The following is a 21,774-nucleotide window of genomic DNA, read 5'->3' as shown; positions in this document are numbered from 1 at the left end:
ATGTTAGCCAAAGAGGAGAGATGTACAAAGCAATGTGAAGATGGTGGGAGAAGTAGAAGCATGCTTAGATTCATGTTACATAGCAGGACAAGAAGATACTGACTCTATATTTACATGTATAAAAATAATATGATTGTCAAAGATTGTGGAAAGGAAAAGTAAATAACACGAGTCATCAAGAAATCAGCATTTTATTTGAATTGGGAACCATCAAGTGGCTTAAAATAAGAGCTAAGTAGAAGCAGTTGCTTCTTGGGAATAGTACTGCAGAAGAAAGTGGGAGCCTGCTTGTACATTGCTTTTCAGCACAAGTTTAACCATCAATTAAATATGTTATTGTGTACCAATAGCACTTTGAGGGAAATGAAATTTAAAAGATCATGATTTCCCCATTGTCCTCAGGATAAAACTCAAACACCTTTATCTTTCATGGCTTGGCACCCACTGACCTCTGCAGCCACATCTTTTGCCCTCCTTCCATGCTTACGTCCTTCTTTCATCCAGAATCTTCTGGTTTCCAGAATGTATCTTACTCTATTTCATTCTGGGTTTTTGCATATGCTGTTCTTTCAGTGTCAGGCATTGACACAACATTTGTGGCTCAAACTTCTTAGGTCTCCTGCTTGCTTCCTCCAGGATTTCTTTATCCTGTTCTGTATTCTCTTACTTTTTATCTGTATACATCTCCCACAAAAATGTAAGCTTCTCAGGACACTTGGGTGGCTCAGTTGGTTAAGCGTCTGACTTCGGCTCAGGTCATCATCTCCTGATTTGAGTTCGAGCCTCACATCAGGTTCAGAACCCAGAGCCTACTTCGGATTCTGTGTCTCCCTCTTTGCCCCTCCCCTGCTCACACACTCTCTTGCTCTCTCTCAAAAATAAACTAAAAAAAATTAAAAGAATGTAAGCTTCTCCCACAAGAATGTAAGAATGTAATGGCAGGAACCATGTGTGTCTTTTGAAGTTTGCATCCTCATCAGGTAGCACAGTGGTGTGGGGGTATGGTTGATTCCCAGGGATATATTTTAATGATTGAACAGGTTGAATTGTTAAAATAGTGGCATGAATTTAAGACGTGATTTAAATGTTGACTTCCGAGTGTCTTCCTATAGTCTGTAGACAGCTTTCAAGATGCTAGGTCAATGGGTACAAATTCTTGGAGTGAGGTTTCTGAGGATATAGTGTAAAGGCAGTGATTACCTGAGACCACTTTCTGCAAATGAGTGGTGTCTACTCAATAATAGGTCAGTAATCCAAGTCAGACTTCGAAGGATCCAAGAATTCCTTGCTAGCTCTGTGTATTAGCAGCTTCTTCCCTGTTAACTGCTCTTTGGTTAGATCAAAATTAAAAATAGCTCTAGGTAAATATCTACACAACAGGAAGTTTTACATAATCCTCTATTGATTAATGCCTAAAAGATCCTTCTTATTTTCCCCCCATTTTAATTTAAATTCCAGTTAGTTAACATACAGTGTAGTATTAGTTTCAGGTGTATATAGTTTCAGGTGTATATAGTAATTCAGCACTTCCACACAACACCCAGTGCTCATCACAAGTGTCCTTTAGAGGGTGAGGGTATGTGCCTGGTAACCTGCAGTTCAGAGACCTCTTCAGAGGGTTGGGGTTAGAAAAAAGGCTAGTGTCAAAGGTTAAGTGATAGTGGTAGGGTTAGGATTAAAGTTACGGTTAGACTTATGGCTAATTTATGTGCATGGTGCCCAGCTGTTCAGAGACTTCTCCAGAGAATGGTATCTTAGACTTCTGGCAGTGTGAGAATAGATATGGCAGCTCTCTACTGAGCTGAGGCAAAGAGGGATTTTGGGGCGCTCAATACTCTTTAATTTGATATTCAATTTTTCCTTCTGTTTATATCTCTACAGTCACACCCATGTTCAGAAACATTACCCATTCTTTAATGTTTCGAGTCTTCTCCAGAATCACTAGACTGCTTCTCATCTTCTCTTAACGTGTGTTTAGGAATCCATGTTCTTCGATCTATGGTTAGGGCTAGTGTTAGGGTGAGAATATGTGCCTGATACCCTGTAAAAGATTGTTTTAAAAAATGGTAGAATGCATTTAGAAACTCTTTTATAAAATACTGTGTAGTATTAAGAGAGCTCTACAAAATAAAATTTAAAGGCAGCTAAATGTGTATATTGACCTAGGAAAATATTCAGTATTTACCTGCTTATTCCTCTTACTATTTATAAATTGTTGACAGAGAAGAACACAAATATTTCTCATATGTGATTTCAGTTGTACTACTCTGAAAAGCTTTAGTTAGAACTCTGACTACAGGAAGACATGAAAGAAATTGTCTATACAAGAAAGGAGCACAATTTTTTTTTCTGTTATAAAACCTATTCTAAATATTGTTTAGAGAAATATTAATATTAAAATATTGTTGAGAGAGAGAGAGCAGGCGTGCATGCATGTGAGTTGGCAGGGGTGTGGCAGAGGGAGAGGGAGAGAGAGACTCTTAAGCAGGCTCCATGCCCAGCATAGAGTCTGACAGGGGCTCAATCTCAGGACCGTGAGATCATGACCTGAGCAGAAACAGACTGAGCCACCCAGGTGCCTGTAAAACCTATTGCTAATCTGTAAATGTAACTGTTTTGGGGGCTATATAAATATAAATGTACTTATGAAATCCCTAATTTTTCTGTAATATATTCTTTCTTAAAACTTATGGGGTTTATTGGGGCGCCTGGGTGGCTCAGTGGGTTGAGCGTCCGACTTCGGCTCAGGTCATGATCTCACGGTCCGTGGGTTTGGGCCCCGTGTCGGGCTCTGTGCTGACCGCTCAGAGCCTGGAGCCTGCTTCAGATTCTGTGTCTCCCTCTCTCTCTGACCCTCCCCCGTTCATGCTCTGTCTCTCTCTGCCTCAAAAATAAATAAACATTAAAAAAAAACCAAAAAACAAAAACTTATGGGGTTTATCATCAAGAAAGTCAACACACTTAATTGGAAAACAAATGATGTGCAACCTCTGGAACTAAAACCTTCAAAATCCAGGATGTGTACTTTTCTAAAATCTACCGAACGGTGAAATATTTAACTGTTTTCTATTCAAAATAATAGTCATAAAAATGATCTGTGTTCAATGCGCTGATCTGTAGTTAAGTTGAAATTCTTACATTGAACAAAACATTGTTAGAAAAATAAAATCAATTCTATGACAGTCATAGCAGTATTATCGTTCTAGATCCTACTTCCAAATTTCAAATATTTTTTGTGTACATATGTACCTTTGTATACATACATGTAGACATATATGTGTGTTGACATGTTTACATAGACAGTGAAATATCAAGAACACCCTCCAGAATACATGGAATAACTATATCCTTTCTTGATGGGCTCATTTCAAGTCACGTTTGTTTAGCTTTTATATTAGTCAGTATTTAAAACTTTATCTGGACTATATTAATACGAAAATTTAGTTACTGAAGACTTTTATGTCAGAGGAACAATGAAGAAATTGAATTTCCCGTTCTTACAGAGGTAAATATTTTCCCTTTGGGAAATGCAATTTATTTTTCTCCTATTGTATTTATACGTGCATGAATATTTCTCATGTTTTATTAAATATAACATTTTTAGTACTTTTTGGGATAGTCAATCAAATTAGGTTTGGTATTTTGAATCTAAATTTTTAAAAATCAAATTAATATGTATGTGTAGAGGAAAGGTCAGTAGTTTTACAGGGTTTATAAAAAAATGTAGCAGTATTCTGTCTCTTCACCTTCCTATTCTTCTTCTTATTCCTTGGGGCAGCTCTTTCAATACTTTCAGCCACATTTTTCTCAGATTTACCTCTTTGTTTCTGAATACCTTCATTTCTTCACATTTCTGTTTTGTGTAATGTCTTCAGATTTCCTATTATTAAATATAGGAATAATTTTTAAAATGTCCTTTCCTCCATTTTTTTTCAGTTGGTTATGTCACTTTTCAGCTAAATCAATGCTTAGTGATAAAATTTTGGTCGTGCAAATGTTATTCATTGTTGATTACATTTCCGTAACAATGCTCTGTTTTTCTTGGAATTAATAATTGATGCATTTTCTCTGTTCTGTCTTCTGATTTTCATTCATTCTCTACTCCCCAACAGAAATTCAAACTTCTCAATAACTTCATAAAAATCAGGTATTCTATCATGTTTTTGTTTGTGTTCCTGTTTTCTTAGAGATATTCCTCCTTACAGCTGTGTTATAGCTGTCTATCCTCTTGTTCTGATCTGGATTAGTTCTGTAATTCTGCTGCACATCTGTCATACATGATTTCCATTCGTTGTCATCCCCAAATTCCCTTTGCTTCTTTCTTGTATTTCCTTCCATCTGATCTAAGGTCTTCCCGTCTCTTAGCTTTTTTTCTCATTTTAAGCAGGTACATCCTCTTACAATTTCCAGAGAAAGATTATGTAATTGGAGGTATATTTTTGAGATATTATATAGTCTAAGAATATGTCTGTTCTAACTTCACATTTGATTGAAGTCTGAATAAATATAGAATTATAGGTTAGAAAGACTGCCCCTGTCCCTAGATTTTAAAAGCATTTCTCCATTTTCTTTTAGCACTCAGTTGCTTTTGAGAAGTACGATGCTATCCTGCTACCTAATATTTTGGTTTTGGCCTGCTTTTTAATTTTTTTATTGTTTCTTTTCAGTACTGCTTTTTCTCTTTATCTCCAGTGTTCTGAAATTTTACACTGATGTGCTTTAGGTTGGATCATTTTTTATTCATTATGTGAAATACTTAGAAGATCTTTTCTATGTGGTGACTCAAGTTCTAGTGTATTTTCTGAAATGTTTTCTTTGATGATTCTCTTGGTTTTCTGTTTTGCATTTCTGGAGCTCCTACAATACAGATATTAGATCAACTTCGTAGGTCTTCTAATTTTCTCATTCCTCTCTAATTTCCATCTTTTTCTCATCCTCATTCTACTTTGTGAGATTTCTTCAGCTTTAATTGGATGTATTATTTCTGCTCTTGGTAATTTCCACAATCATTTGGTATAATAGCCTATACTTGTTTCATGTTTGTATATCTTCTCTTACTGGTTATAGTTTTCTAAACTGTTCTGATTCCTGCATTTTTCCTTTGTTCTTGTTTCCTTGATCTATATTTTGATTGTCTATTTATATCTGCAAATCAGGTGCTTAAAATCCTATTGTATACCTGTTATTCAACGGTAGAACTTGTTGATTGGTAAGCTTCACTGTATTCACTTATTGATTTTCAATCATTTTACTTGAGGGGTGTGTGTGTGTGTGTGTGTGTGTGTGTGTGTATGTGTGTGTATCAAACCTATCTACATCTAAATCTACTGTACCAAACGACTAGTAACCGTAAGTGTTTTATCTTGTTTGCTAATTTGCTCAGAGAGGAATAATCTCAAGTCCTTGTTAATGTGCTGCCCTCGTTCTTACAACTAAAGTAGGGCAGGGTGGTTGGAGTGTGAACTGGAGCAGGGGGATTACTTTTCAGGACATAGTCTTTCACTAGACATTTGCCTATTCTCTGTTTTATGACACTTTAGCAGTTACCTTCTCTTGTGATCTTTTGTAATTTGATTTAGCTTTTTAGGAAACTGAACACATCTCTTGCCTAGGTGGAAGAGGTGTAATCATCTAGTTGCTCAGGGTGGAGGATTGGATCTGAGAGTCTCTGGCCTCTTAGATGTTCAACCATCTGTCCTTCTTAGCCTGACCTTTGCCACTGCCCTCAGAAACACAAGATGCACTCTATCCTTACCTTTTCCTGATTTATGTCATGTTAATTTGCTTGTTTCTTGTCTGTTACTCCTCCCTATCCCTTCTTGGCATTGGATTTCAGCTTCCTCTGGTCTAAGCCAATTATCTCCCATTTTTCTGCTTCCCAGCGTTCTGGATTTGCTTTCTATCCATACCTTCCCCGTTCCTCTCTCTGCCATTATCTCTCTTCCTATTGTATAGTATTTCTGAGTTTATTTATCTTTTTTTAATGTTTGTTTATTTTGAAAGAGTGAGAAAGAGAGAGCAAGTGAGAGAGTGTAGGGGAAGGGCAAAGAGAGGAAGAGAGAGAATCCCAAGGATGCTGTCAGCATGGAAGCAGACATGGGGCTCAAACTCACCAACCATGAAATCATGACCTGAGCCAAAATCAAGAGTTGGACGCTTAACCAACTTAGGCAACCAGGCGCCCCTGGGTTTCTTTCTTTATTTTTTAATCCCTTTATTACTACTTTTATGTACTTAAAGAGGGAGTGGAGGCTAACTTGTTTAACTGGGAGTCTTAAAGATTTTAAAAGATTTAGAAGATTGGATTTCATATCATTTCAGTATACTGATGAACTAAGTCTGTCCTGAATATACACTCCTTCTTTACCCTCTTTTGCTTTCTGTGGAGTCATTAGCAATCATAGCATTACCGAACTCTACCCTGAGTGCATTGAGATAAATAGCGAACTCAGTGTTCGTTCAGCATAAGGCCAGCTTCAATTTCAGTGGAGGGTCCTTTGCAGTGAGAAGAAGGAAGAAAGCTTAGAAGAACATTTGGAGTAGTGGAGGATGTGTCTTCCAAGCAGACCTGGCAAAGCACATATTCTTTTCCCTATCTGGTATTCCTTTCTATAATAACAGAAAGTGTTCTGAAGCATAGTGTATGTGGTAATGAGAGTTACATGGGAGATGCCATCCCAACTATGCATAGATTCATTCATCTGCTACTTATTAAGCATCTAATGTAATGCAGGCACTATTCCATGCTTGGGGATACAGCAGAAAATAAAACAGACAAAATCCATGCCCTCATGGCACTTATATTTATGTGCCACTTATAACTCATCATTCAATGAACCCTTGACATTTGAAGGAAATGCTCAGTGTCTTTGTGTGCGTGTGCGTGTGTGTGTGTGTGTGTTTAAAGTAGGCTCCACACTCAGCACAGAACCCAACATGGGGCTTGAACTCATGACCCTGAGATCAAGATCTGAGCTGAGATCAAGAGTCAGACACTTAACTGACTGAGGCACCCAGGTGCCCCAACGTCTTTGCAAGTCTCTACTCATTTAATGCTTACCACTAGAGTATTTATGTATCTTACTTATAAAACAGACATGTTATAACAATTCAGGAGCTACAAAACATTGTGGATTGGATGTTGGGTGTACTTATCCATTGCTATGTTGCAAATCCCTCCACAACTTAATAGCTATCCATCACTGTTTGACAAACTACCCCACAACTTAATGGCTTAAAGATATAATAAATATCATTTCACACAGTTTCTGCTGCTCAAAGCTTTAGAAGCAGTTCAGCTGGATTCTCTGACTAGAGGTTTCTCATGAGATTGAATCAGTTTGCCAGACAGGGCTGCAGTAATCTGAAGCTTGACTTGGGATGGCTTCCAAGATGTTTCATTCACAAGGTGCTAGTTGCTGGCAAGAGGCCTTAGTTCTTCCCCATCTGGGCCTTTCCATGTTTGAGTGTCCTCACAACATGGTGCCTGACTTCTGCCAGAGTGAGCAATCCAAGAAGACAAGGCAGAAGCCACAATGTCATCCATGACCTTTCCTCAGATGCCACACTTCTTCATTTCCACAGAATTCTACTAGTTAGAGAGATCAGCTAGCTCTATTCATTGTAGGAGAGGATGCACGGGGGTATGAATTCAAGAGATGGGAATCACTGCAGGTCTACTGGAAGTTGGGTACCACACTGGTTATTTACCCAGGCTTCCTCACTTATTAGGTTATTCTCTATCTTCATCTGTTAGGGCTGCTATGATAGTATGCCATAGACTGGGTGCCTTGTAAACAACAGAAATTAATTTTCACAGTTCTGGAGGCCGGGAAGCCCAGGCTCAAGACCAGCAGACTTGGTGTCTGGTGAGGGAGCACTTCCTGGTTCATACACAGCCATGTTCTTGCTGTGATTTCATACAGCAGAAGAGGTAAGGGGACTCTCTTGGCTGTCTTTAATAAAAGCACTAATGGGACCCCTTTTATTAGAGCCTTTGTGACCTAATCACTTCCCAAAGGCCCCACCTTTACATACCATCACATTGAGAATTATGTTTCAACATGAATTTTGGAGTGACACAAACATTCAGTCTATAGTATTCTCAAGCTTGAGTGACTTAGATTGGTGGACTTAGACGGACTAAGTCTTACGGTGTTACTTAGGAACAGTGAAAACAAAAAATGCTAGTTTCTTGAAATCTATTTATAAGGCTTAAATTAACCCAGCAACCTATGTAGTTTGTTACATAACATGAATTCAGTTGTCAGCTAATGACTATAAATGAATTGAACTTAAAATTACTCCTCAGATGTTAATAAACGGCACCTACATTGGTATATATCTGTGGTTCATCTGGGCAGGCCAGATAATCAGATGACACCAGGAGAGAAATGTGTTGGGATGAACCAGTCCTTTGAGCTGCCTAGAATGCACTTGGGAGGTATTTTCTTATTTAGAAAAGTTGTCATTAGAAACGTGATCATGAAGAGCGTCAGAGACCACTAAGCAAAGTGAACTTTACGGAAGGTATGGGAAATCTTGATTTTTTCCCTTCAGTATGCGTTTGTATTTTTTATCCTAATATTCCATGATGCTGTGTGAAATAACATTTCAGGATGATACTGACCTCTCCCTTATTGAGAAATAGTTGCTATTATGATGACTGCCTTCAAGGTTGGTTAAGATATTCCCTAATGTCGTGCTGTTAGAGCTATAGTTCCATTCTTGGAACTTTTTAAATTCTCTAAGTAAATCCATTTTTTTTTAATTGAGAAAGTTGTAATTTTAATTTTAAATCCACTGGAAACCAATATAATTAGGGTACATCATATTCTGCCTTACAGTAGATTTTAGAAACATGGAAATGAGGCACACTATTTGCCATGGTTGTTTGATTTTCATTCGGGTGTTTTGAATTTAATGAGACTTTCCTACATTGGTGACCAGTAAGCTGACACCATGTTTTGCTGTAGAAGATTTTTTTTTTTCCTTTTAACAAGCACAGTTATCAATTGCAAAATACATGTTGCTATTTTTTGATGAAGAACCCCTAGTCCAGTGTGTGTTTTTTTCTCCTTCTTGCTAGGACAAAATGAATTCTTCTACCCATATTATAGCCTAAAGATATATGATTTCTGTAGCAGGAATCCATTGCCAAAAAAAAAAAAATCATACAGCTTTTTATGGAACTAAAACAGTTCATGTAGGTAGGAAGTATAAGACTCCTTGCCACATGCTCTCCTCATCCTATAGCCTTCAGTACTAAACTAGTTGAAATTTTAACATGTACCTCCATGGCTCTGTAGCAGAAGTTTTCTGAAAGCTCGAGAGGACATCCATAATGCCATTATGTTTACTAGAGATTAAAGAAGGGATTTTTTAAATGCACCTCTTAGTGGGCATTTAAAGAGGACTTTGAATCCTGGACTATGTTTCCATAGAATTTGTTGTAATAGGTGTTATGTGAAGAAAAAGAAATCTGTGGTCATGCAAAGTCAGGAAATTATGGCTCTGTAAACAAAGTGAAATAGCCTTCCTTACTGCAAATGGTCCCAGAGCACACGATCCTCATGCATCACCAAAAGGGAATATTTTGTAGGAATCCAGAATTGCAGGGAGATCTTTTTCTTCTAGGAGTATGTCATGAGATCAGTGTCTGTGGAACAAATTCTGGGAAACACCCTTTTAGGTATTTCTCATTTGTTGCAAACTATGGTTTTATCGTGGTTCTTGATATTTTGATCAAGGTGTGACCTCTCAAAGGTGCATGTTATGGCCCACCATGCAGCTTTCACCAGTACTTCTCCAGTTCCAAAGGGGAGGCAATATTTAATACGTTAATCAGTGATGGAGCTGAATATTATATGCCTGTGTCTAAAATTAGTTTTAATTACTTCTATGTATGAGACACACTGAACGCACTTTGCTCACTGCCCGAGCTAAAGTTAAATGCAGTGAAATTTCCAATTCCCTTTTATAGGCTCTATACCTCAGTAACATTTAAAATATTAATGGAATGAATCAGCTAGGCTTACTCTTTGTTAGGCAGTGGACTAAGAGCTTTAGAACATGCATTCATAAATGGTAATGGCACTGTGGCTTAAAGAAGCTCAGTAACTGGTCCAGGGGCCCACAGAACCTAGTGAAGCAGAGGCTCAAAACCAGCCCAGCTGGGCCTCACACACCCTCCTAAGTAACTACCTCCTGGCAGATATAGGCAGGAACAGAATACAAGTAATCTGTTGTTAAGTCTCATTAAAGAAGGAGTATCCTGACTTCTGTGAAAATAATGGGATCTTAACTGAATTTTTAAAATGTTGATGTTAATTAGAATGTAACAATATAGTCACTCAGAATTATCTCTGGGGAAGACATTGGCTTCAGTATTAGTGATCAGAGAGTAAATATTCCTGGAGAATTAAGTTGAGGTAATATAAGCAAATTCAGCATATAAAATATATTTTAGCAGAGATTTTGTTAGTGTTTTGGAAGCTTGTCAATTTGACATTTCTTGGAGAGGCATTATAATGGAAAGGGTCTTAGATTTTTTGAATAGCCATTCTGTACTTACTAGATATCCTATTTTGGTCAAGTATTATTTTGTTTTGTTTTGTTTTGTTTTGTTTTACCTCCTTGGATCCTGAGTTTTCTTTTTGTAAAATGGGGAGACTGTATCTCATAGGATTGAAGTAAATGTTAAAAGAAAGAACTTATGTAAAGCACACAACTCAGGGCAAATAGCAGATACCACATGTTGGAAAGATTGGTGGCCTAATGCATTTGTTTTCTCTTTGAAAAGACACCGTAAAATGTTTTATTGCACATTGTGACCAAGTTTGCAACAGATCTTAATATTTATATTACAGTTTGTGTACACATGACCTATTTTATATATGTGTGTGTGTGTGTGTGTGTTTATAAAAATTTTTTTCGTGCAAGTGAACATTTCTAGGTTTAAGGTCTGATTTTAAATATTGATCATATTAATACATTTTGCTTAAGGTCTAACCTTATGTGTATTTTTCTTTAGCTCATGCCCCCGGATGACTTTCTAGGTAGGACACCATTGGAGCAAGGAAGTTAAAAAATGAGAGCTCCTTTCCCATTACACAGCACAGTGCATCCGGATATCTCCTATTTGGAGCAGCTGTGGGATCTAACTGACGCAGCAGGAAGCCTTCAGAATATCTTTATGAGGAGAATTCTCTCTCATGCCTTTAATCTTTTTTGCATCTTTTCTACATTCCCCCCAAAAAAGGACTTTTTTTGTATTCAGCCACCATAAAGTACATCAAGACATTAATCTCCCTTCTGCCCAAAAAAGAGGACACAAAGGAAAAGCTAGTAAAGAAAATAAACCTGCTTTGTAAAGAATAATGTTAATATAATAATGATTACATTATTAAACTCCAGTCTCTCTTACATAAATTTTATAAATACTGAATATATGTTGGTGCTTATACACACAGGCATCTTAACCAGAAATCCGACCTTGATAATTAGGGTACAAAATTGACAAATTTGAAAATATCATTTTATCTGAGTGTAACTTTGCTGTCTGAGTGTGAGCACACTTAAAAAATGAAAAGTCTAGGGGCGCCTGGGTGGCTCAGTTGGTTAAACGTCCGACTTCGGCTAGGTCATGATCTCGCGGTTTGTGGGTGTGAGCCTCGCGTCGGGCTCTGTGCTGACAGCTCAGAGCCTGGAGCCTGTTTCGGATTCTGTGTCTCCCTCTCTCTCTGCCCCTCCCCTGCTTGTGCTCTTTCTCTGTCTTAAAAATAAAATAAACATTAAAAAAAAAAAAAGTCTAAAGTAATTTGTTAGGATTTCTTCTCCATTCCCACCCTAGAACTGGTTAACTATAGACTCTATCTAAAAGCAAACATGGTTTTGAAAAGTATGTTGTATAGTGTTTGCACTTACCATTTGTTTCAAGTTTAGTTTAAGCACATGGAAAAGTCATGGTAGTCTCTGTAGCCGTGGTTTGGTTTGAGGTTTCTTTCTTGCTCCGAAATTGCTGACAGTCCTCAGAGTTTCAAGAAAGTTTTAATTTTTTGTATGGTCTTCAGGGCCTTATAAAAACCCATCTTGCTACCGCCTGCTCACACCCTGTAACCCTGCTTCTCATGTTCGCCACATTCTCTGCCTTTCTTCAGTCTGATACAGACTTCCAGTGTCTTTGAAATGCCTCGTCATCACTCTCCTGCCTGGCAGATTCTGAGGTTTTTCAAAGCTCAGCTAGAATCTCCCCTCTTGTGAAGGCTTCTTGCATCCTTTCTTCTGATTCCTAGCTGAATTACTTCCTCCTCTGCATTCCTTCAGTCCTTTATTCATATCACTAGCATGGCTGCAATACAGCATTATTATAGGATACTTGCTTTTCTGCTGGTTTCTTAGTCTTTAGAGAGCAGGTATAATATATTCTCTTTTTATCACTAGAATGAGATGAAAGAGGTAAATAAATGAATCATAGTTCGACCTGCGGTTGTCAATAGCCATTTTAATAAACGATGGAGAAAATATGCACATTGTCTTCCTTTTTGTATGAGTATATTAATCCTAATGTTTAAGTGGTTTGACTATTTGTGTGGTTGATATTTCTAGTAGCCTGTGTATTCTCAAGATAGTTTACATCGCTCCCATGTTTTGCCATAGCCTTAATCCCAACCTGTGGGCTCTCCAAAAATTCCTTATGAGAGGAATTTAACCAGCTAAAATATATCATACCATTTAAAAACCATCAATTGTTTTACAGGTTCTTATTTCTATGAGATCTTCCAGCAGAAGTAATTTAGGGTTGGTGTCTATCCAAAAGCCTTCTGTTTAGCTGATGGCATTGAAGTGGAGCCAGAGGAAAAAGTAAAGAGGAGGCGAACTATCCCTTTGCTAAAGAGCCAGAGGGACCAGCTGAAAAGTGACTTTCTTTTGACGAAAGAAAATCACATTCCGCTAATGGCAGCACGTTTTCAGACGGGTGATTGGCCAACTTTCTATCCAGAAGGAACATGATTTAATAGAAGAGGAGCAGCCTTTCAGAGAATCAAACTTTTTGTCTAGGTTTGGACTGAAGAAACAAGGGCTATCTTGCCCATCTTGAAGTCGGGCAATTAAAGCTCTTTTGGTTTGTAAGAGAAAATCAAACTCCCAGGGAATTTTAAAAGGCCTTTTTCTCATGAAATAAGACAGTTTGCAGAAGTCTTTTCTTCTTCCATTTACCCTTTCAATGAGGAAACTTATCTTCCTGACAAAAATTGCATTAAGAAGCAGCGGCAGCCATTTCCCCTTAGGCAGCATTCTGGGGGAATATTGGAGAGAATAACTCCATGAAGATAAATGTGTTGTTCAGTAGCCTCGAGCAGGAGGAATAAAGGCGGTCAGTTATTTTTTAGGCTCTGGGCACTTCTGTGAATTGGCTTGTTAACCCAAGTTAAAAGTCAACAAAACCTTTTGATTAGAGGTAGCTGCTGATCAGCAGTATTTCCTGTCTGAGCTGAGTGAAATTCCTTTGGGATGGGGGTGTGGTCCTGTGTGGGTTGGGGGAGGTTCTTCTCCCTATTTCCAAGTGGAGGCAGTTTGAGAAGTGTCCTTTTGTGGTCCGGAGTGAGACCGGGAAGCTGAGTGTGGTGACCCTCTATAAATGTCTACCTCTTTTCAGGAAATACTTCTTTTCAGGCTCTCAGGCTGCAGGTCTTAGAGGAATAGTAACTTGTACTGAAATGTAATGATGCAGTCATATCATATATCTCATAAAGTCCTCCATCTGAAGTTGTACGTAGGTGCTCAGCTCTCTCTTCATAATGTCCTGGGACTCTCCTCTTCATTGTACCCCACTGTCCCCATAGACATTTTCTTTTCTCTCTCATTGCTCACACCTGCCTTCAGGATCCCTTTGTCATAGATTTGACTTTCTCCTAATATTTGTGTCCATCTTTTACCTCTGCTTAGTCCACAAAGACAAGATAGCAGAAATTCTCTTTAGAAGGGGAGAAGAGGGAATCATTAAGAAAACTTATATTTAACATTTTGGTCTTCCCATCATTCCATTGCCTTGTCTACAGTGGTGCTAACTGCATACGACTTTCATTTAGATTTAGGGCAAAATAGGTAATGTTTTCTTAGCTAAGAGATACTGAGTGCATATTCCTTTTCACAAGCAATTTCTTGGTGATAAGTATGAAATCACTCTGTGTTTGTAATTGTTTTTCTCTCTCTCTCTTTTGTCTTTTTCTCTCTTTTTCTCTGTTCTTGACAACTGTTGTTACTTGCTTCCAGCGTTGACAGTGTTGCTGAATATATGTAAGACTTAGTAACACAAATCTATAGTACTCCGTGTGACAAGAACAAAAATTTCCTCAAATCTAGGATTCATTTTACGTCTACAAATTATATGTTGAAAACAATAATTTTTAGCTATTATGGACTTTGGTATCACAAGCGACAAGAATAGGGCTTTGTGAAAAATTTCATTTGTTGATAGAAGGATGAATGACTTTAAATACATATTAAATGTTTTGAGTTGATAATTCATATTTCAAGGAAAAATGTAGTAGATTTGATAGTTCGATTTTTTTTAGCTTATTCTTTTTACTACTACAGTTAATGACATCGAGTCTTTATCATGAGGAGGGTCCTCAGCCAGTGGGCATGTGATAGGCAGTAGTATGTGGTTCAAGATACAGCAAGAACAGGTAAGATGCAGAAGTTTGGAGGTAGATGTTGAGGTTGGGGATGGTGGTGGTGAAAGGCATAGATGGATCAATCAACTCTAGGTGTTACTAAACAAAAAGAGTCTTTACACCAATTTCTAAATGGTGTTAAAGAGTATTTTGAAAAGATATGAGGTGAGCAGTGAGAAGTAAGAGTAAGGAAGTAGAAGAGAAAGACTGTACCCTTTATATATTCAGGCTTTCCCACCGACCAAAGGCACAGACTCCACATTCTTCCTCAAAGTTAATTTCAACCAATGTTTGAAAATTGCTTTTAGCTCTCCTGAAAAGAGTCTATTTTCTAGAATGATGATTTATGCTACAGTTGTGAAATAAATACCCCTTTAATTGGGAACTACCCAATATCTGCTGTTTGATGTTGAAATAACTTGATCTGAACTTGAGAAGGCTCTAGATTATTAATTGGAAAGCAAATTTGTTATAACACCTCTCCCTACAACCTTGTTTACCTTTACTGCTCAAGTAAGTAAACTGAGCAGGAACAAAACATTGTCATATGAAGGAACAGTATTGAGACGCAGAGGAAAGAACAGAAGGCTGAGGGCCAGTATCCCTAAACTGTAGCTCTGCCATCCTTATTCTCAATGACAATAGTGTTGCTTTTATTTGTTTTTTTTATATTGAGTTTCAATGTAATATTTTATTTGCAAAGAAGGTTCTGTGCAAAAAAAAAAAAAAAAAAGCTTTAGAAATCACTGCCAATGCATGTGCTGATCCTGTGTTTGTCCTTGGGTACAGTGATAATTCCTTTATGTTTTTAGAGCACCTAGTGCCTTCAGTTGACCTCAGCCACCCTCTGCCCCAGATGCTGAGCTCACATCTATGGACCAGACATTTAAATGTTTTACCTGTGTATTATTTCATTTACTACTTACACCAGGGATGGGCAGACTTTTTATTTTTTTATTTAAAAAAATTTTTTTTAACGTTTATTCATTTTTGAGAGACAGAGAGAGACAGAGCATGAGCGGGGAAGGCGCAGAGAGAGAGGGAGACACAGAATCCAAAGCAGGCTCCAGGCTCCAAGCCATCAGCACAGAGCCAGATGCAGGGCTCGAACCCATGAACCGCGAGATCATGACCTGAGCCGAAGTCAGATGCTCAACTGACTGAGCCATCAAGGCGCCCTCTCCCCCCCCCTTTTTTTTTTAAATAAAGGGCCATATAGTGAATATTTTGGGCTAGAAGATCATTGTTCTAATTACTCATCTCTGCCGACATGATGCAAAAGCAGCTGTAAAACAATGTGTATTGTGTTTGAACAAAACTCACACAACACAAGGGGCAGTGGGTTAAGCATCTGACTTTTGGTTTCAGCTCAGGTCATGATCTCACGGTTCGTGAGTTTGAGCCCCACATTGGGTTCTGCTTTGACAGTGTGGAGCCTGCTTGGGATTCTGTCTTCCTCTCTCTGCCCCTCCCCCCACTCACTCTCTATCTCTCAAAATAAATAAACATTTAAAAAAAACCTCACACAATACAAGGTACAAGAATTAGAAATATAATCCACATTCTTTAGTTTCAAATTACATATTTTCCCCCATAATTCTCGCTAATAGTGTGGCCTCCTGAACTACAAAAGAACTTACGAGGTTAAAAATATGCCTGGGTGGCTCCATTGGTTAAGTGTTTGACTTCAGCTCAGGTCATGATCTCGCGGTTGGTGGGTTTGAGCCCCATGTCAGGCTCTATGATGACAGCTCAGAGCCTGGAGCCTACTTCATATCTTCTCTCTCTCTCCCTCTCTGCCCCTCCCCCACCTGTGCTCTGTCTCTCTCTCTCAAAAATAAATATTAAAAAAAAAGATGCATTTGCTATCTATAAGCAGATAACAGACCCTTTAGGAAAAGAATAAAAGTAATAAAAGACCAAAGAGGAAGGCCATTGTGGAGAGAATTTTTCTTTCTTTTTTTTTTTTTTTTTGTCATGGAAGTCTTTTACCCCCAATGGAGTAGTAAGTTGTCTTAATATTGTTTGATTAGCTATTAATTTTTATCATGTAACATATTCTTTTTTTTTTAATTATTTTTTAACATTTATTTATTTTTGAGACAGAGAGAGACAGAGCATGAATGGGGGGGAGGGCCAGAGAGAGAGGGAGACACAGAATCTGAAGCAGGCTCCAGGCTCTGAGCTGTCAGCACAGAGCCTGATGTGGGGCTCAAACTCACGGACCATGAGATCGTGACCTGAGCGAAGTCGGACGCTCAACCGACTGAGCCACCCAGGCGCCCCTCATGTAACATATTCTAATAAAAAGAAACATTGCCTATCTTTGTTTTGCTGTTTTCTCTGAATCTACAGAATTTCTCTTTAGAAATAATATGCATGTAATTTATTTGCACATTTTTTTTATAGACGACCTACTACCTGTGGGAGACAATATAGTGTATGGGTTAAGAACCCTAAGGCCAGATTCAGAGTCTCTAGTTTTGACCCCTACCTCTGCCATTCACCTTTATTAAGTAGCCTCTCTCTGCCTCGGTTTCCTCGACTCTACAATGGATATAATAATAACATCTGTGACACAGAGTTGCTGTGAAGAAGATTATATGAGCTAATACATGACAGCAGTCACCATATATATGCTGGTTACTCTCATGAATACTCAGTAGATGTCATCCATTATCACTGTGGTTATTAATACACATTAACTCTTGAATCAACCTGAGATTTGCAAGTCATGTTTATTTTACTTGATTTATATTTTGTAGGATCTGAAGGTCTTACGAAGATAAACATACAGAGAAAACCTTTATTTTTTACATTTACTTTTCTATTCAAATATGTACAGATTATTTTTATTTAAAAATCTGTTTATAAAAATAACTATACCATTTTTATTTTTTGTTTTAAGATAAAGTTCTCTTTGGATGGGAAAGCCTCTGTATATGAGAATCCATAGAAGAATGAATTCGATGATGTAATCTATCACAATTTTTTATTACTTATAAAATAAAGATAGAAAGGAGACATGTGTATAGCCAGCAGTCATCATCAAGGTGACTGGTTTTCGAGACCCCAGGACACCAAATATATAAAATCAATTGCTTTGGCATCTTTGGAATTACAAGGGGTTTGGATGAATGTTTTGACTGTGACTGCTGATAATTATAATATTTGGTAAGAATGTGCCATCTTTGACCACACTTTTTATCAGAAGTTTAGTTTATCTACACGTCTATTCCTTCATCTCTTACCTTTTCAAGAAGCATTCAAGTCTATGAGAAAGAACTAGTGTTACTAGTGGAAGAAAGTTCTCATAGTGTGTTGAGAGGAAAATGACAGTTGCCAGTGCAAAGTCCGTTTGGACGAGGAACTAGGGTACTTCTTGGGGAAAAGACATAACCGTATTGCTAACAATTTAACAATAGCAAAGGCTGGAGTAATTTTGTTGGAATAAACAGCCTGGTGGTGTCTTTACTCTCAGGTCTTCTCCATAGTTAATGTCTGAGTTCCAGGGAGAAGAAGGGCTCTAAGACCGTTTGCCTTAATAATATGTAAAAAAAAATAGGGCTGTGTGCTTTGGTTCTCCTCTGTCACATAAAAGGCACCATTGTAATTCTTGAACCTGAGGGACTCAGTACATGCCGTCTACCTGAAGGGAGATTTAAGGGTCTGACAAGTGATAGCCGTGTTTCTGATATGAAACATCAGTACCCACCAGAACTGGCAGAAGAACACAACAGTGGCCACAGACAAGGGGCCAGTGAGTCTAAGTCAAAGTGAAAATGGCCCCCAGGGGAAATGCTGTGGGTGCCTGCAAATCTTGGGGTTGACTGGGAATGGTATCCAGCATGTGCTAGTAGTAATAGGGAACTGCCCGTAGAGGTAGCTGTGGCAGAAGAGGAAAGAAAAAGCAGAGTCCGTATGGTAGCAACCAGTAGACCCAACCAAGCAATGGGCACACTCTTGGGTCTCCCGCAGATACTTGGAAGGAGCACTTTTCTGGCTACTGGAGTTACGCGTGCATTTTCCAACAATATATTTTCTTATGTTTTGAGAAATAAGAAATAATTCTGAAATATTTCAAGACTATCAGATTTGTATAAGAGTCTCCAAAGTTGAAAAGGTTTAAATGTAGTTAAAACCTAGGTGGAAATTAGGAGACCTGAGTCTATCACCAGTTTCATCATAATTGTTGTATGTCTTTGACTAAATCACTTAACTTCTCTGAGTCCCCATTCCTCAGTGGGCTAAATTATCTTTAGGATCCTTTTCAGCAGTAAAAATGTGCCCCTAATATTTTTATGATGATAAAAGTGCCTGAGACATATTTAAATGGATAGCATATTCTAAGATGAAAACACAGATAATCAGGTGTCCTCTGCAAAGAAAGAATAGTACTTGCTTCATATAAAGATATATTTTGGACTCTGAGTCAATCTCCCTTTTACCAGCTTGCTATTAAATTTGATTAGTATATATAGATAGTTCACTGCACAAATGAACAATTAAATGGTAGCAAGAGAAAACAGCCACTCTCTGCTAATATGATCGTAGTGCTTTATTCACTTGGTGAGTGGGAGAAAAAAACAAACTACCTTTGCTTATGATACTTGTTTTTTAATTTAGCATACTAATGAATTAAATATCTCCACTGTAACCATCTTGTTTGAATAGCAAAATCTAAAAGTATTTGATTAGGATTGTATTAAAGTTGCCAATAAGTATCTGAATACCTAGAAGGTATTAAGCTAAGTGAAATAGGTCAGAGAAAGACAAAACCTTATGGGTTCAGTTATATGTGGAATCTAAAAAACAAAACAAATGAACCCAAAGCAAAAGCAAAGCCAAACCCCAAACAGAGACTCATAAATACAGAGAACAGATTGTTGCTTGCAGAGGGAAAGGAGGGATTGGCAAGGTGATTAGAGGTACAGACTTCCAGTTATAAAATAAATAAGTCATTGGGAGGAAAAGTACAACATGGGGAATATAGTCAGTAACACTGAAATAATGGTGTATGGTGACAGTAACTATGCTTATCATGGTAAGTGTTGTGTGTTGTGTAGAATTGTTGAATAACTATATTATACAACTAAAACTAATGTAACATTGTATGTCAACTATATTTCAATAATACATTTTTTTTTAATTAGAGAGAGAGAGAGAGAGTACAAGCGGGAGAGAGAATTTTAACAGAATGGTCATGGTAGGCATTCTTAAGAAAGTTGCACTCCAATAAAATCCTGAAGGAAGACAGGAAGTGAGGCATGTGAATATCAAGTCAAAGAACATTCCAGGAAGAGGGAACAGCACATGCGAAGTTGGGGCATGCCTGGAGCTTTTGAGGAGCATTAGTGGAGTGAATTGGGCTGGAGCAGAGCAAGCAGAGGAAAGCAATGGGAAGAAAGTCAGGTGAGTGGACAAGAGTTGAGGGACATCATGAGAGCTTTGCAGGTCTTTGTAGGAGATGGTACCCTTTTATTAATTTCTCTGCTTAGAACTTTCTATTATGTAAACTAGTGCATAGTTTATAAAGGAAGTTAATTTATAATTGACATATAATTAATACTTCCTTTATGAGAGAAATCATTAAATTATTTTGATTTTTAGAAAAATTCACAAATGTATTCATTTTAATTTGTCATTTATGATAAAATATTTACCTACAATTTGAATAATGAAGTGTCCTTCATAAAAGTTTTCTTCTATAACCACTAGGAGATTCGTTTTCCTTGTGCTAGATTCAGTTTGAATGCAGAGCCTACATTGATCAACTAATTTGTCTCTATAATTTTATTATATATTTAATTCATTCACATTTGAACTCCTTTGTGGAGAATAAAAATATAGAGCAATTTTATATCCTCTTAAAAATTATAGCTTGAACCAGAAAGAGGTTACTTCTTGCTCCTGTTCTTTGATTTCATTTTAATTTCAAAACTAATTTCATGCTTTTCAATGTTAAATTACTATAAGGATTTTCAACATTCTGTCTTTAATTCTAGCATTATCTATTATCTATTATTATTAGCATTAGCTAATTTAGTTTCTGATTAATTGGGAGTACAATAGACACTAGCACAAAAATAGCAGAGGTCAGAATGCTTCCCAAATGAGGTTCTGATACAATGCATAATTCATGAAATATATTCACTCATGCTTTCCATTGTCTTCATCTGAAAATGTACTTTGCTAAATGCTCCTCTCCACATTGTTTTAAATCTTACTGAAATCTTCAGATCCCTACTGCTTTTCTACTTTTGAAGAAGTCTCTTTTAGGTGCACTGGGTGGCTCAGTTGGTTAAGCATCCGACTTTGGCTCAGGTCATGGTCTTGTGGTTCATGGGTTTGAGCCCTGCATTGGATTCCACGCTGTCAGTGTGGAGCCTGCTTGGGATTCTCTCTCTGCCCCTCTCCCGCTCGCACTCTTTCTCTCTCTCTCTCAAAATAAATAAATAAACAAAAAATTACAAAAGAAAGTGTCTTTAGTCTGTTGTTGGTTTTTTAATAAATGCTTCTTCTAAAAAGAATGATTTTTGGCTTTGTGCCTCAAGATTTTTTAAAAGTTGATTACTCAGTGCCAAAGGAATTATATGTTCTAGCTCATAATCCAAGTTAATCTATTGATAAGCAAAACATAAATTTATTCCATTATATAATATACCTATTTTTAACCAGTATTCTATTATTTTGTGTTCTCTCTGAGAAGAAACTAATTTGTTGTTGTTCTTGCATTGGTAATCAGAACTCTCAGCTGCAAGTGGCAGAAATTCAATTCGAATTAGCTTAATTGACAAAGGGATGGGACGTCTATCAAGGGTGTGGGTTGATTCAGATACAGTGGATGCAGTGGTTCTCGTGATATCTGTAGGAGTCTGGATGTCTGTGAGTCTTTCTTGCTTTGCTAATAAGTTCTGATTTTGGCGTCATTTTTGGGTAACACATGCAGCAAAGATAGCTGGCTGTCACTGTCAGGCCTACATGGCCTCATAGTCAACAATCCCAGAGAAGAGACCGAGAGTCTCTTCCCCCTTTTGTTTATGATTTCTTCAGAAGGTTTACATTTGGCCCTTCTTGGTCATGTGCATGGAGAGGG

The 21,774-nt window shown here is 37.6% G+C and overlaps 1 protein-coding gene across 2 annotated transcripts in view; it reads left to right on the top strand.

The window, feature by feature from the left end:
* Nucleotides 1-21,774, top strand: part of OXR1 (oxidation resistance 1) — a 448,199-nt gene that overhangs the window by 32,370 nt on the left and 394,055 nt on the right. The window contains exon 1 of one of the 2 annotated variants that reach the window (XM_053208273.1): nucleotides 19,881-20,090. The exons of the other annotated variant lie outside the window; for it this stretch is intronic. The gene's annotated coding sequence lies outside the window, so the exon portion shown is untranslated. Of the gene's footprint in view, nucleotides 1-19,880; nucleotides 20,091-21,774 lie in introns of those variants that run through there. 2 annotated transcript variants of the gene reach the window in all.

Source organism: Acinonyx jubatus, chromosome F2 (genome assembly GCF_027475565.1).
Source record: "Acinonyx jubatus isolate Ajub_Pintada_27869175 chromosome F2, VMU_Ajub_asm_v1.0, whole genome shotgun sequence".
Classification (NCBI taxonomy): Eukaryota; Metazoa; Chordata; class Mammalia; order Carnivora; family Felidae; genus Acinonyx; species Acinonyx jubatus.
Note: the sequence above shows the minus strand (reverse complement) of the source record. Positions and strands in the feature narration are given on the sequence as shown.